Raw genomic sequence first — 17,572 nt, 5'->3', positions numbered from 1 at the left:
GGTGATCCCGGCTTCCTGCAGCGCCCACAGGGATGATTTGCAGGAGGACACCCAGAGGTCACTGCACAACCTCCCATCTGCCTCCTGGCAGGGCCACAGGCTCCCCTGCTGCTACCGCAGGAGCAGTAACACTCACTGCGCAGCACTTCTTAGCGGCAGAAAATCAACCAAGAGCCCGAAGTGGGGTATGAGAAAGATAGTCCCTGGCTTCCAGCCTCCGCAATACAGAGAAGCCGGAGATGGTACTCGGGGTGAATGCTGGTCACCAGGCCCCACTCCCCTGCTGTGGCTCAAACTGTGACTCCCAAGTCCCAATTCCTAGAAGCTGAAGGGAACTATTAGGAAACAGGGATTTTGCAGATGTCATCAAGTTAGAATGAGTTCATTCCGAATGAGCGGGGGCCCCATCCGATGAATGGCGTGACCTCATAAGGAGAAGGACATTCAGACACGGATGAGGCACGACGCCAGGGGACGACGGCGATGGGGACACTGCAGCAACACGCTGAGGGCTGTCAGGAACTGCCAGCAGAGCCAGAGGAGGCCAGCAAGCATTCTTCCCTGGAGCCTTCGGAGGGAACCTGACCCTGCTGACCCCTCGGTTTCAGACTCCCAGCTGCCAAGATGGGGGGACACACGGCACCGGGTGGGGAGCCGAGGCTGGGAGGGTGAAGACGGGGGTGGGGGGTGGTGAGCAATGCCTGGCGCGAAGGGTTGTCCTGCTCCGGGAGGCCACCCCAAGGGAAGCAGGCAGACGAGGAGCACTGGCCCGACCCCGTAGCCCAAGCTGGACGGAGCAGTGAAAAGATCATCTCGATCTCCAGGTTTGGAAGGTCGGGGCTTTTCTGGCCCTCGATGCCGGAGGGGACCATGTAGATGGCTCTCCTCCGCACAAGTCAGCCCAGCAGGCTTGATCTCCAACTGGTACGGCCTGCAGCTAGAAAGATCCATGATGAGAAGAGAAGGGCTGTCTTCAACCATGGCTAGTGACCAAATGTTCCTGGACCAAAGTAGCTTTAGGAGGGAAAGAATAGCCCTGCCTCTGTTTTTCCATTTTCCCCTCAAGCCACGGATTCACGAATCTTCCCTGCCCGCTCCTCGGACAACCCCTGCACAGGCCATTCTAGCTCATTTTAGCTCATTCCAGGCTCATCCTAGGCTCATCCTTTCTCAAACAGGTTTCCCAGAATGAAACAGAAAAATCCTAGGAGTTGGCGGGTTGGCCAGCAGGAAGAGAGAGGGTCTGCTTGGCTGTGTCATGTGGGTGGAGGTAAGAAATAAGACAATGCCACCAACCTACAAATACTGTGAGAGTTTAAGCTTTGGTTCTTAAAAAAAAAAAAAAAATCATTTTCCTGGACTGGTATCCAAGAGGCTCTTCTCTCCACATTTCCCTGGGCAGTATTTCTCCCAGAGAGTAAATCTCAGAAATCACGAAATAAGAGAAGTAGCAACTAGAATCCCAGTCTTGGGAAGTCTGGACTGAGCGTCCACTTGTTTGTTTGTTTGTTTGTTTGTTTGTTTGGGTCATCAGACTAGGAAATAGAAATTAACTTTGCCTATTTGGCCTAATAGGAAAGCAGAGTCGCCTGGAGGCTCAACACTGAAGCCCCTGGCCCGTGGGAGAAGGGTCCAGCTGACCGTGACATGTGCTGCAAACACCCATGGTCTCCTCCACTTTAGCTGCAGAGGAGCTTGCACATTAGCCACGACCACCTCCCAGCTCACGGGGTTGGTCACGTTCAGGGGTGTCCCCAGGGGCAGAAAACCTTCCTGCATTTTCCAGTAACGTGAAACCTCATCTCCAAAGACTGTCAGAGGTGGAGCTTTTCGTTGCGGGATTTCCCTGCTAAGACCCGGCAAGGCTGCTTCCTGTTCTGACCTGTCTGTGGAGGGCTGGCAAGGAAAGAGCTGCCCCCCGGGGAGCTCTCTGCCCTAAGCTGCGCCCTCCCACCCTACGCCTCTGGGGCTCATCTCTACATGACATTTATCCAGGTCTGAGTCTGGAGTCTCCTCTCTGACACCAGCCCAGGAAAATGCAGAGACAGGACCCAGGCAAGGGAGTGCACATTGGCAGGTTTTACCCAGAGGTGATCTCTTCGTCCTCATCAGAATTCATTACCATCAGGATGGCAGGCCTTCTCATTAATAATCATGACAGTGACCAGCCCTCCTCATTTATCAACTTATTGCTCATCCAAAAATGTCGAGCAATCTAATATGATTAGGGAGCTGCATGCGAGTGTCTTTTATCTCAGTCCCCTTCTGGACCATTTAAAAGTCAACCTGGCTTTGCCTTTCATAAAGCCGAATAATCACTAGTCTTTACAGGACTGTGGATGTAGGATGGCCCAGAGCAGGGCCCCCAAAAATATACAATAATGACACACCAATTATTTTGAAATGAAGCTACTTGAGAAATAGGCAGGGCAAGAATACGCAGACCCTCCTCTGTCCCCCTGAAAGGAGGAAACAAGTCCCCCATATGAAAAATCCTTTCCCTGTACTGAGATATAAAAAAAGACATCCTTACCACCAGAGATGAGAGCTTTCAAGTCAAGAACACTATAAAGACAAATTGTGTTACTTTTCTGCAATCTACTACCTCAACTTCTAAATTCTGCTTAGAATTCCTTAGGAGTTAAAGCTCCCAGACACCTGTTTTCTTGATCCTCTCAATTACTCACAAATTTATTGTCTCTTTGTCCAAAAGGTTTAATACTTGCCTGCTTTGGTCCTTTCTTTGGGTCTCAATTTCGTCACTGGATCTCCGTGCACATAGAACTTTGTTTTTGTGATCCTGTTAATCTGTCTCTTATCGATTTAATTCCTAAACCAGCTAGAAGAACCCTGGTGGGAAAGAAGGAAATTCTCACCTGTTCAGAATCCTAGAGCTCAAAAATAATCTCACGATATTAGTCAACTCAGTCTCCCTGTCTCCCTTCCAGGCAGAAGTGCATGCAAGCCATTGAGTGGAGCGGTCACCTCCAATCCATACCCACAACCAAAGAGAATATGTAACAGGGAGAGGGGAAAAAAGCCTAGATAGATACAGTTATCTCATGAAAGGAGTGTGTCTCGTTATAGTTAGTGCTTTACATGTATTATCACCACTCTATGAGGTATCATTATCCCCAGTTCATTAATGTGTAAATCAAGGCAGAGAGAGAGATTAAATAACTCATCTGAACCAGTGACAGAGGTGAGATTTAAACACAGGTATTGCTATTGTCCCAGAGGGTCCTTTACTCCTGTGCTCTGTTTTGATTTTTAGAAATGCAAGGGGAGGTAGAGAGGAGGGAGGAAGGGATGAGAGAAGAAATATTTTTTAATTTAAAAAATATATGTATATTTTTTGTTTTAAAGCTATAATAACCAAGGAGACAAGGCAATTTCCCAGATCCCATATCTGCCTTCTTCCTTCTGGGTCGGAGTCCCTGGGGAGGAGTTTAGGCCTTGGGCCAACCGGAGCCACAAGCCAGGCTCACTCAGTACTATTTATAGTGCTGAGCTGTTGGGCAGATCTCTTCCAAAGGGGATGTTTCCAGCTCTTTCCAATTCAAAACAGCTCTTGACAGCCCTGGGCAATAAGTGTGTGTTTAAGTGCTTTTATATATCAATATCCTGGGTCTCACCGGATGCATAGATTAAAACAATATTAGTCTTCCTGGTTTACTGCTTGAGTGTAATAAATTAGTAGTGGCCATGCATTTTTCTCCTTTGTGTTGTACAAGAAAGAGCTGCTGTGGTCACTGATTTTTTTTTTCTACCCCTTGGAAAGATAAAATCTAACTGTAAGAATGGCTTCAGCTGTACTTGTTTTAAGCATATTCTAAGATTCCTCTTCCCCCTCAGTAAGAATTCCGGGATCACAGCGAGTCCTCTCTCCCATGTAGCTGGTGTCATGAATTATGTATACACCATCCGCCATGGGGCCCACCAGTCCCCGATATTGAAGAGTCCTGATGAAATGCTGCAGCCAGCTGAAATTGTTTTCCAAAGACTCAGACAACTGACAAAATAGCTCCAGCTGCCAAAGCCAGCCCCCTGGTAAGGAGTGTGTGTCTTTATTTGGTGAAAAGTATGAGTTTGGTAGGTCAGCCTTGGATTATCACCAAAAAATGAATTAGGAAGTAGAGGTGGAGAGGGAAAGGGGTCAAGAATGGGAGGCCCTTATATACTGTTTCTTGGGGTTTATCTTATACTAGGATGGATTTGGGGGCAGGGAAAGAATGGCAGTTGCTCTCAATTTTTCCCTTCTGGCTACATGAAATAAAAATCTGTATTAATACAAACTTTGATGGGTAACCAGTCAACCAAATGACACCAAAATGAATTTTTGAAAAGAAAGCATTGTATTGAAAAAAAGCTTTTCAAAAGAATGGTCTAGAATCTCACAGGACTTCACACAGTTCTCTGTTGCAGCATAAGACAGCACCACAATGTTGGGCTACACTACATACTTGCTATTTTCTCTGTTTTTCTAGAATTTGCAGGTAAACTTGAGATCCAGGACCTGAGAGTTGAAGTCAGCCAAGTCATGGAGCCCTCAGATTTCCTTCATATTCTCCTTATATTTTGTTTTCTTTTCCAATTACAAAACCGATGTATGTTCAGTGTAGAAAATTTGGAAAATGTAATAAGAGGTATAAAGGAAGAATTACTCATAATCCGACACTAGACGTAACCACTGTTAAAACTACATGTCCCTCTTGTCTTTTTTCTTTATATACACATACATCCATACGAGCACGCCTCACTTTATTTGTACTTTGCTTTGTTGCACTTCACAGACACTGTGTTTTTTACAAAGCGAAGTTTTGTGGCAATGCTGTGCAGAGCACGCCTATCAGCGTCATTTTTCCAACAGCATTTGGAAATCTCACTTCAAATCTCTGTGTCACATTTTGGTAATTCTAAGACTATTTCTAACTGTCATTAATATATTTTTTTAAGATTTTATTTATATATTTCTGAGAGACACACAGAGAGAGGCAGAGACCCAGGCAGGAGAAGCAGGCTCCCTGTGGGGAGCCCGACATGGGACTCGATCCCAGGACCCCAGGGTCATGACCTGAGCCAAAGACAGGTGCTTAACCACTGAGCCACCCAGGCGTCCCTACTATTTTATTTCTAACAGTGACCTGTGATCAGTGATTACAACTCACTGAAAGCTTAGATGATGGTTAATATTTTTTAGAAATAAAGTATTTTTTAAATTAAGGTTATGTACACTCTTGTTTTAGACATAATGCTATTGTACACTTCACAGACTATAATACAGTGTAAACATAACTTTTATATGCGTTAGGAAACCAAAAAATTCATTTGACTTACTTTATTGCAATATTCCCTTTATTATGTGGTCTGGAACCAAACCCTCAATATCTGTGTGGTATGCCTGTAGGTGTGCACATTTTTTAAAGATTTTATGTATTGACAGAGAGAGAGCATGCATGTGCAAGTGCAAGAAGGGGAAAGGGCAGAGGGAGAGAGAGAGAGAATCTTAAGCAGACCCTACGCTGAGCATGGAGCCCATGCCCTCAATTTTTCCCTTCTGGCTACATGAAATAAAAATCTGTATTAATACAAACTTTGATGGGTAACCAACCAGTCAACCAAACAACACCAAAATGAATTTTTGAAAAGCCATATAAGGAGACTTGCCCTCCCTACTAGCTAGGGGTTAGTACCCCTAACCAAGTACTAACACCAACCACAGCCACTGTTCATATTCCAGTCAGCATCACCTTAGTTTCATTCCTCACCGTGGCCTTGGCAGTTTGCTACAGTCACAGCAGTTGAATCTAGTCTGCAGTTTGTCACATCCCTATAGGACCAGCCTCACAGCGGCCCTCAAAACACCAGTACTAGCTGGGCAGGGCCTCCTCAAAGTTCTGGGCCGCAGCCTCTTGGACCCCTCCTTGGAGCAGAGCCATTGGGACACGCTGCGGAGTAACCCCTTCTAGCGACCTGAGTTTTGGCTTCTATTCCAAGCTCTCAACTGGAAACACTTCCAACTTCTTCCCCTGTCCCCCCAGCTGCAGAATGGTAGCAGCTACACACAGTTTCTGAGGGACCTCAGCGTTCTTTCTTTGCCGTTCTAGTTTTTCAATAACTACTTAACAATTCCTTACATTAAACTCTCTCTGATAAAATAAGATGTGTGTTTCCATCTCCTGACTGGACCCTGATTGATACATTGTAGGAAGAGCAGGTGAAAACCTTGATATTGTCCCCATTTGCCACTGACAAGACAATCAGAAGCAATGCGCTTTGGTGGCTAAAATGGCAGGAATGGAGGCCATGCTCAAAGACTTAAAGAAGCCTGGGATCATGGTCCCCACCACATTTCCATTTATTCACTAGTCTGTCTCCTAGAAAAGTCAATTGAATCATTCCGCTGATGGAGGACGACCATACCCCTAACCAAGTACTAACACCAACCACAGCCACTGTTCAGATGCAGTATCTTGATTTACTACAACAGGTCGACATGGCCTCTGGCACTTGCTATAAGGCTATTGAATTGGAAAATGTGTTCTTTTCAACCCCCACTAGAAAGGAGAGGGGGGAAAGCAGTTGGCTGTCACTTGGAACAAAGAGAAATATACATTCACAGCCATGTCCTCTGGGCTGTGTTGCCCTCTCTGCTCTGTGTCACAATAGTGTTTAACAGGATCTTGATCATCTGGATAGTCTGTGAAAGGTCTTATAGATTCATTAGACTAATGACATCATTTATTCGTGCTTGGGGAGCAGGAAGTGGTGAGTACTCTGGATGCAAAGATCAGACACATGTGGATCAGAGAGTGGGAGATACACCTCACAACCAACCAAGGCTTTGCCTTGACCAGTAGTTTTCAGGTGGGACAGTCATCTGGGACGTGTCCTGTCACTCCAAGGAAAGAACAAATGAGTGTTCTTTGTATCTTGTGCTACTAAGAAACTGACACGATGCTTAGCAGAAGTTGTCAAGTTTTGAAGACCACACACATCACACTTGAATACTGTTCCAACCCATTAGTGAGTCAGTCAGAAGGCTGTTGCTTTTGAGTGGATGTTATGGGCTATACTGTGTCCCCCAACTTTGAACCCCTAACCTTCAGTAACTGAGAACATGGCTATATTTAAAGATAGGGCCTTCAAAGAGGTGACTAAGTTAAAAATGGAAATCCCTACAGTGGGCCCTAATGCAATCTGACTGCAGTGTTTTTTGAAGAGGAAATGTAGACATACAGAGAGGCAAAAGGGCTCTCACACACACACACACACACACACAAGAGAGGCCCTGTGAGGACACAGAGTGAAGGTGGCCACCAACAAACCAAGGAGAGGGGCCTTGGAAGAAACCAAACCTAGAGGCACCTCGATCTTACATTTCTAGCCTCCAGAATTGTGAGACAATATTTTTCTACTATTCAAGCCACCTATCTGTGGTGTGTGGGGAAATCAGCTCTAGAAAACAGATACAATGGGCCTGGAGCAAGGGAGAGCTCGGGAGCAGGTCTAGGTGTGGCATAAGCAACCCTAGTACTTAGGCTTTATGACCAGAGTATCCTATGGTGCTAGACTCTGCAGCATCCTTGACAAACCTTAGTAGGAGATTCACAATGCAGACCCCTGACAGTCTGGAGCAAGCCCAGGCCATCTGCAGGAGAGAGCTCTTCATTACAAAGAAAGCAGCTCCTGAATGCTTCTGAGCCCATGCAGGGACTGAGCACCTGGGCAGGGTACATTGAGTGACCACACAACCAGCACCACCTTTTATGGTTTGAGTATGAACAGACCTACCCAGTCATAAGGGCTGCACAAAAGAAATTTATTATAACCTGAGACTTAGACCTCTCCAAGGTAAAGGTCTAGGTTACTCCACCAGACAAGCAACCTAAACCTGCCAAAGTGCTGGCTGAGGAGGAAGGGCTTCTACAAAGGATGGAACAGAAGGAAAATGATGAGCATCTTGGCCAAATTCTAACAGTAGATAGTGAGATCCACCTTTCTTCCTATTGTAGATTCTTTCTCTTTTTCTTTGTGACCTTGCAGAATCAGTGATGAGGTAAAGTAGCCTAACACGGGGCACAGGTAATGTGTGTGGTACAAAGCCTGGATGTTAGTCCAGATGCTGTTGGTGGCCTGCCCAGAGCCCCTCACCCTTATTGCTTCAGAGTGCATCACCTTCTCCCTGTCAAGGCCTAGATTTATTTGTCTGGGATTTTTTTCTGGCAAACAGAGCGACTCTACTCCTTTGTACAACACTCAAATGTACCAGGAAGGAGCCAGGAGCCACCTCTAATAAATGATGGGAAATGGTGTAGAAATATTCCAGCTCCCTCACTTCTGAAGTGGGATGACGCTGAGGGCCAGGCTTCAGACAGGTACTCAGAGCTCCCCAGAGGGATTGCACTCCAGTCACCTACAGTGCTATCTTGCTTGATAAAAACTTTTGTTTACTGCACTCTCTTCCCTGGGTTACTTAATCCTCTAATACCCCTTCCTATGACCATTTTCAAAGTAAATGATTGGCTATACTATCCTAATGTCCACTTCTGGGGGAACCCAAGCTAAAACAAGACACTGCACCTACCAAAATATAGACAATCTCCAACCAGTGGCACATCCCTAATTCTCTCTCATTGTTGTTCAAGATTGTTCTCTCTATGGGTGCAGGAAAATGAGGCAGTGATGGGGAAAGTGTTACCAGGCCACTTAACGATCACCCCTACAAGGTTAGACACCTTCTCTATTTTTCTGGGGGATACAAACCCTGAGTGCCTGTCTAGAGGCAGTAGAGAGTGGAGAATGCATTGCCTCCCTACATTTTTCAGTTGTCACTCTCGCCTGATCTAACACCTGGGTGTGCCACAATCATTCATTCAATCTAATCCACTTGCCTTTTCTAAAACAAGAAGGGATTCCTCCCAGATTCTGGCATTTGCCACCACTGTTCCTACTGTCATCACTGCAAATTTCCACATTTTCCCTGTCTTCATTTTCTGAGCTGTCATACACACTTTAATGAATGTTGAATGAGACTGCAAGGAGGCGGTGGTGCTGCTGGCCATATGATACTCTGATCTAAACATCTGCAGTACTCCATCTCAAGAAGCAGTGAAGTGATAAAATGGAAGATGGAATTCTTAAAGGTTCATGGAAGCCATTTCCCTGGAATGGGCCACCTTTCCATGGAGAGCCACAGTAGAAATACGTCGCCAGTAATAAGCAGCATTAGGTACAGTACCGGAAATTCAAGTCCTCATTAACGTGGTTCCTCAAATGATTCTGAAGAAAATTATTCATGAGGTACGTGAGAGAAAGACAGAGAGAGAGAAAGAGAGACAGAGCTGGGTCTACATTTCAAAGGGGACTTAAATTATAATTATTTCTCCAGGGACCTAAACTGCTCATTCAGTGATGCTTCAAATATTTTGAGAATTTAAAAAAAACTATTTCACTTGAAATTAGCATTCCCAACTATTCCATTTCTGCAAGTTGACATTTTAATGGCCAAACAATCACCGTCCTGCAGTAAATTCAAGAAAGGTAGGGGTTACTTTCCTTTTGGGCTGGGTCATGATGTGAGTGATTTTTCACTGTTTAAGTTTCATTATCATCTGGGTGACACTTCTTGTAATAATAACCTTGCTTTGTTCACCGTCTTGTCATATTTATCTTTCTTGACCAGATGCCAGTCACACTATGACTCTGTGATAGTAGCTGGTCTGCCCTGACCTTTGCAGCTATTAAACCCAAGGGAGCTAATAAGCAATTCACACCAACCCTAATTAGCTATTTCCAACAGCTGTAGGAAAGAAGTAGGTCTAAGCCTAAGGAATCTTTCCATCATAAAAATTGAGAGAAAGTTAACTTAAGCTGGTAAAAACCAAAAAGGAAATCACCTTGGAAAACCCAAGAAGAAGAAGAAAAAAAAAAGGAAAACCCAAGAAGCTTCTCAGCCACACAGAAATCCCATTTTAGCACCTCCAAAGCCTTCCAGTGTGACTCTGAACACTTATCTGGAGATGATGATATTGGTTTAAAGATTCAAAGACATATTCAGTGTGATGCATCCAAAAGGTGCTAGAAGCTGAAGAATCATGAGACCATTTAATTCTTTTTTAAAAAAAGATTTATTTATTTATTTATTTATTTATTCATGATAGATGTAGAGAGAAAAAGAGAGAGGCAGAGACACAGGAGGACGGAGAAGCAGGCTCCACACCAGGAGCCCGACGTGGGACTCGATCCCGGGACTCCAGGACTGTGCCCCGGGCCAAAGGCAGGCGCCAAACCGCTGAGCCACCCAGGGATCTCCTCATGAGACCATTTAATGAGCTGGGTTCGCAAACAAGATATATTGCACATTTGAATATACAACATTTGGGTCACCTAGACATCTAATCTTGAATCCTCCATTTAGTATTGTCTGGGAATATGTTTTAAAATCAAGTCATATAAAAAAAAATAAAGTCAAGTCATAATTACATCTTTTTATTTAGTAATGAAAATCCCATAGAATAGCATTTATTTAATTTTAATGTGCACTAAGATTACCTAGAAGGGTCATCTCAAACCTCAGATGGTCTGGGATGGGACCTAAACATCTATATTTTAAGCAAATATGGACCAACTTTATCCTGAATTTTGCTTTTAAGAGTTCCAACAAGGGACACCTGGGAGGCTCAGTTGGTTGAGCCCTGCATTGGGCTACACACTCACTACAGAGCCTGTCTAGGATATATTTTCTCTCTCTCCCTCTCTCTCTCCCTCTCTCTCTCTCTCAAAAAAGAAAAAAAAAAAAAAAAAAGGCCGGGGTGCCTAGGGCTTAGTCAGTTAAGCATACGACTATGGCCCAGGTCATGATCTTGGGATCCTGAGATCAAGCCTCACATAGGGTTCCCTGCTCAGTGTGGATTCTGTTTCTCCCTCTCCCTGTGCCGCTCTCCACACTCAAGTGCTTTCTCTCTCTATCTTAAATTAAATCTAAAAAAAAATTTTTTTTCAGGTAAAACCCAAAACTTTACCATGACTGAATATTACCACCAATGGGGAACAGATATACAAAAAGAGCATCTGAGATGTCAGGATAGGACAGATTAATTCAGCTCATAAGCCCTATGGCTACTGGAGTTTTTATCACAATTTTCAACTGGCCCCTTTTTAAAGTTTTTATTTAAATCCTAGTTAATGTACAGTGCAGTATTGCTTTCGGGTGTATAATATAGTGACTCAACACCTCCATACAATACCTGATGCTCATCTCAACCAGTGCACTCCTTAATCCCCATCACCTATTTAACCCATCCCTCCACCCACCTCCCTACTGGTAAACATCAGTTTGTTCTCTGTAGTTAAAAGTCTGTTTCTTGGTTTGCTTCTCTCTTTTCTTCCCTTTGCTTATTTGTTTTGTTTCTTATATTCTACATATGAGTGAAATCACATGGTATTTGTCTTTCTCTGACTTATTTTGCTTAGCATAACACTCTCTAACTCCATCCATGTCTTTGGAAATGGCAAGATTTCATTCTCTTTGATGGCCAAGTAATATCCCACTGTATATATATGCCACATCTTCTTTATTCATTCATCAGTCAATGGACACTTGGGCTGTTTCCGTAATTTGGCTGTTGTAGATAATGCTGCTATAAACGTCAGGGTGTGTGTATCTCTTTGAATTAGTATTTTTTTTCAACTGGTCCTTTTATACCCATACTACTTTCAATGTAAAAAATTATCTCCAGAACTAAGAAGGCAAACTTAGCCATTGAGCACCTAATTTGCAAAAAACTATTCAGGTTATTATAAGGAAATGAGAAGTAGAGGAAGACATCCCCCATCCTCAACACATCTCCATGAAACCATAAAGAGCAATGAGATTTAAATCAGTCCCTGACATTAGAAGAGGTCCATGCAGGTAACAATGCCCACGGAGGGCTTCATGCGGAGAGGCAGGAGTTACACTGGACCTTGACTTGGTATAAAAACCGAATAGGATTAGGGAAAAGAAAGAAGAGCAATTATCCAATATCTGGAATGAATATGCACATCATAAGTCTAAGCCAGATGCATCAGATTCCACCCAACTGATCAGCTTTATACGGAGACTTCAGGTTTCAAGTAACCTTAGAAGTGAAGAACTCACAAGAGACAGAAGTTGTACTAAAATCACAACCTTCAGAGTAATTGCGGGGAGGAAAAAAAAAACAAGTAAATAGCTGGGATGAGGAATGAGTCAGGCTGGCTCTGAAACCAATGCCTGGCTCTGCTGCAGCGCATGGACCTTACATTTAACTGTTCTGTTAAACAGAACTTTAACTTCCATTTCTCCCTGTTCCTCCAAATGGGGCCAACACCACTCACGTCGTAAAGATCTCCTTGAGTCCTGAATAAATGAGAGAGATACCTGTCAAGGGCCAAGGAGTAAACCATAAAAAGATGTTTGAGGATCTACAAAAACCAAACAGTAAGGATAACCAGTAGCTAGAAGGAAGAGCTCCCTTACGTAGGGCAGCTGCTGTAGCTGACAGAGCCTGAGGCAGCCTAAGGACTGGATCAGAGGACAAAGTCGAGGGCCCCACACCCTGGGACCAGCTACCTGAGAGGAAGGTAAGAACCAGAAGCACAAGCCCCAGAAAGGATCGAGACAGGACAAAAGCAATAATTTGTCAGTATTTTCAGGGGCTTCAAGACAACTCTCCGGTCAAACTGAAAGGCGACAGGATGTGTTTGATAGCAGGGAGACAGTGGTAGACGGTGGTTAGAAAGGGACTTTCATGTTTGCTGCCAGCCTCCAACTCCCCATGGAAGGGTCTTTTCTGTTCCCTTTATGCACAGCATTTTACGCATCATTTCCATCAATGTCCATCCAATCAGACTCAATCCCTATCCCCCCTCCACTCCTATCTGGGAATACAGATCCAAAAGGATTTAAGTAGTCAAGACAAAACTGATCATACAAATGCCTGTATAAGAAAAAGGCTGTGTGAGGGGCTCAGTCGGTTGAGCATCTGATTGATTTCGGCTCAGGTCATGTTCTCATGGGTCATGAAATGGAGGCCCCTCCTCGCCCCTCCCACCCCAGTCTGGGCTCTGGACTCAGCTGGGAGTCTGCTTGAAGATTCTCTCCCTCTGCCCCTCCTCACAACTCGTGCTTGTGTGTGTGAACACACACACACAGCTCTCGCTCTGTCTCCAAAAATAAATAAATAAATCTTTAAGGAAAAAAGAAAAACACTGTGTCTCTCAATGTAAATCTCAAAAAGATTATGAATAATCAAGCAAGTACATTTCAGATTTTTCTTTTAATCCTAAACTCAAAACCTTTTAAATGCTATTTTTTGAAATAAATCTGAGGAAGAAAGCCATAGGCAGTAACATGGTGTTATCGGTCATCACTTTAGAGGTTACTTCCTTTGAGTTGCTGACTTTCAAACTGGGTATTTTAACCAGGTGAGTGGTGGTACCTGGGTTAATTATATTTTATGAGCAGAGGAACTACTCGGTATGTATAGACATTAAGTCCCCCATTTATCCTTTTATATCTTATCTGCAATGAGATCCATCAGCTATAGCTTGACAGGTTCTTGCAATGTGGACTCTACCCATCCACACATTTCTGGATGAAGCCAAAGACTCTGGGCTTCCAGCAGAAAACCTACCTATAAATTGTCGGTTGACTAGCTAACAAGCTGTGGCCCAGAGCATTTGGGGTTTTAGGGACTTCGCACAACTTGATCAAGCTGCCTGTTCATCTCAGGGCCAAAGAGGGAAACCCCAGACTAAAGACTGGTGTCTATTTAATTAATCATTTATTTTCTCATTGAGCATTTGTGGGTATGTGCCCTATGTCTTGCATTTTGCTACATGGAGACACCATGGTAGGCAAGCTACATTAAAGATTTGGTGTTTGGGGGCTCCTGAGTGGCTCAGTCAGCTAAGCATCTGCCTGCGGCCCAGGTCATGATCCCAGGATTCTGGGATCGAGCTTCACATTTAGGAAGCTCAGCAGGGAGTCTGCTTCTCCCTCAAGCTCTGTTTCTTTCCCCCTTCCCCTCCCCCCTTCCCACTCCTGCTCTGTTTCTTTCTCCCAAATAAATCTTTTTTTTTTTAATTTAAAAAAATAAAGACTTGGTGTTTTACCTAAAAGGCAAGTCACTAAAGAATTTCAGGCTAAAAAAAAAAAAAAAAGAATTTCAGGCTACCAGTCAGAATAGGCTAGATTCTGCTGCAGCAACAAAGATCTCAGGGAATTGACCCAATTGAGGTTTATTTCTCACAAAGTCTTCTGTAAGGTTCTGTGAGCTCCCCAGGGCAGCTTTCCAAGAAACAACTTGGCGTCCCAGGCTGATGGAGGCCCCACTGCTTCATAGCTGCATCATCTGGAACATGAAGCCTCCACAGGAACTACAGTAGAGGAAGAGAAGCTGGAGAATCATAAAGGGGCTTCCCACTGTCTTAGCCAGGAAGTGACATGGCACATTTCATGGCCCAGAATTATTCACAAAGACCCTTCAAACTTCAATGAAGTTGAGAAGTACAATTTCCCACATGCCCAGAAGGAGGCACATGGAAATGGATTTGATGGACACACAGTTTTTTCTCTGCCACTATTGCCAAACAGCAAAAAAACGACCAGATGGAAAGAACCATTTCTGGTTATCAGACACCTGATTTGAGTTTTGAGTGAAACATTTCTTAAACATGAAAAGCTGGAACTCAGAACGCCACTCACTCTCCCCGCCAACCCCCGACTGGCCCCTGGAGGTCTGACAGATGAAGTGCCTGCACAAAGACTAGTAGAAGAATGAAAATGGAGTGTCCAGGTACCGATGACTGGGCAAGCTAGAATAGGTCAGCACAAAACTCAGCCAGAGCCAGGAAACATCTTAGGCTGGAGGCTGAAACAGGTTTCCATCTTCCTGGTCCTTCTTCCCTGAACCTGAATCTTGGGAGGCAGTGAATGTAAACCAACCCCAACAGCAGCATAGGCAAGAGCAGCAGGCCTGGCTCACCCAGCTGGATGAAGTCCCCACAGAAAGAACTGGGAGGACGGCCAGGGGCTACAGATGGTGAGTGTGATAAATTCATGATGACAGGAGTGGAGTAGGGTTCAGAGAGAGGAAAAGAAAGTTTGAGATCTGAACCATGCTTTTCAGGCACAGGTATATATGGTCAGTTGAATGTCCTGGGCATTGACCAATCAGACTGGCAGCAAAGGAAGGTCATGTGAAGGAAGGGATGGAAATTGGCCCAGAAGTATTCTTTCCATCTCTTGGAGGGAAAGGGTGGAGCAGAAGTTTATTCCTCTGCAGGTGGAGGCCCAAATATAAGGGGAGGGAAGGAGGGGGTGGGGGACAGGGAGGATGAAAAAATTTTCTCTCCTAATAAAAAGTGGGTAGTTTTTTCATGCCAATTTGTGATTCCTTTGTTTGATTAAATCCCTTCTTCTATTGGAACTCAACAAGGCCAAGGTACCCATGGCTGCAGACCAAGGCATTGGATGGCTACATTCTCCTTCACCATCAGAGCAGCAGCCTCACCAGTGGAAGGCTGACCATTTAGAGACTTCTGGTACTGGCTCTACCAAGAACCCAAGGCCTCTACACTCAGATGTCCAAAGGAAACAAATGAGATTGGTTCTTGAGTCTTCTCATCTCTGTGTTTCCAGCATGGCCCATGGGGTATATATTAGATCATCAGTAAAGCATGAGCTGAATGAAAGAGGGACCAGTGGAAAAGAATTATTTCCATCTCAGCATAGGAAGGTTACGTTCTCTGGAGGTTCATAAAATATTTTCCTGGTAGAAGAATTACCTTCTGTGCTGCTGACAGTTGGGCCAACAGCAGAAGTAACCTGGAAATGGCATCTCCTTGGAATCCCCTGACCCTCTAACCCGGTCTGTGAAACCAGGGTATTCAAGGACTGGGATCAGTGGCAAGAGTAGAATCGCAGCCTTAAACCCTCTTCTGCCCCTAGTCCGAGCCCTCCTGCTCCACGAAACCTCCTCTGACTACTCCAGGGCTCAGTGAACTTTGAACTCCTACTAATTTTCATCTGCTCTGTCCATGTAGTTCTAATTATATTTTACCTATGACCTGTTGGTATTAAAAGGTTGTACCTTTGGGGATTTTTTTTTTCACGTGTCCATATTTTCTCTCTACAACTACAGTTAATACTTCGTAGTATCTACCACAATGCGTAATACATGGCAAACATTTAGTAAATATTGGTTGAATAATAAGAATAATGCAAACTGTATTGACTCTCTCCTGTACATAGGCACGAGAAAAAGTACATTATATTACTTAATTCTCAAAACAAGGTAATTTCTACTATCTTTATTTTGGGTAAGAAAACTGAGTTAAATAAGTAACTTGTCTAAAATTCATACAGTCAGGGTGAAGCTAAGCCTTGAGCCCACATCTGTCTGACTCCAGAGCTTACACCCCTAGCCACTCTGCAAATGGGCAGATAGAAGGAAAGGTTTCCTGCTTGAGATGTTCTTAAATGGTTTTCTCTAAATAGAGGCAGAAATCAGTTCTTCCAGTTTCATAAGTCAGAGGGAGATGCCCACAAATTCGTGACGGGAAGCCCACGGGGTGGCAAATACAGATCTAGTGTCTGAGCTTAATTTACTATACACCTAATCCGGCATCAGGACCACTCAAAAGTTGGCTTGAGCCATAACCATCCACATTTCCCAAACTAGCAGTCAAGGAAAGTTATTTTTAAAGTCCTAAATCTTTATAATCAACCGACTAGTATCTAATAGAAACCACATATTGCCATCTTGGTCTTCTGGATAAGATCAAGTGTATATAATAGAAACTGTAAAGCAAAATGTTGTTGGAAAAAAAGAGATAAAAACATACATCTTGTGCTATTACCCTGGGTTAACAAGTGCTTCTGTGTTCAAAAGAGCTACGATTTTCTCTCCCTCCATATCTATGGTTGGCCTGTTTCCTGCCAGGGGATTCACTTGGCCAATAGCTCCCAGGACACACTGGCTGGAAGGCCAGGGACTGAAGTGGCTGCTGCCCACGTCTCTGCTGCAGAGACAGCGCATGCTCGTGGGTGAAGGATCCACCCTTCCAGCGGGCAGGGAAGGCCAGCTGCATTTCAGGAGGGAAATAAAATCCAGATGTGGACAAACGGTTTCCAGCTGAGGGAGCAGGCCCCGCCGCCTGTTCAGTTGGCGGCAGAAGTAGGCATGCAACAGCTGCCCTCACCCTCGGCCTCCTCATTGGGCCTTGTCGGCCCCTGGTCCCACGGCAAGGCCAGGCTCTGACGATGGAATTTCCACTCTTTTCCACTCTGCAGGTTCCCACTTGCTGAAATGCAGACCTATTTCTACACCAAAATGAACCTTTGCGTGGAGGCTCCTTTTCACTTCTTACCCACCTGGTGCAAAATCACCCAGGCTCGTAGCTCCGCGTGAAAACCTGCAGGAGCTCCTGGATAGCCCAGGCCAGCCTCTGCAGGCCTTCCTAGCAGATCCCTGGCAAAATCAAATCAGCCCAATATGCATCGTCCATACGGCTAGAAACATCTATTCAGATAAATCTCAGCCTA

Source organism: Canis lupus, chromosome 2 (genome assembly GCF_003254725.2).
Source record: "Canis lupus dingo isolate Sandy chromosome 2, ASM325472v2, whole genome shotgun sequence".
Classification (NCBI taxonomy): Eukaryota; Metazoa; Chordata; class Mammalia; order Carnivora; family Canidae; genus Canis; species Canis lupus.
This window is presented reverse-complemented; position numbering follows the sequence as displayed.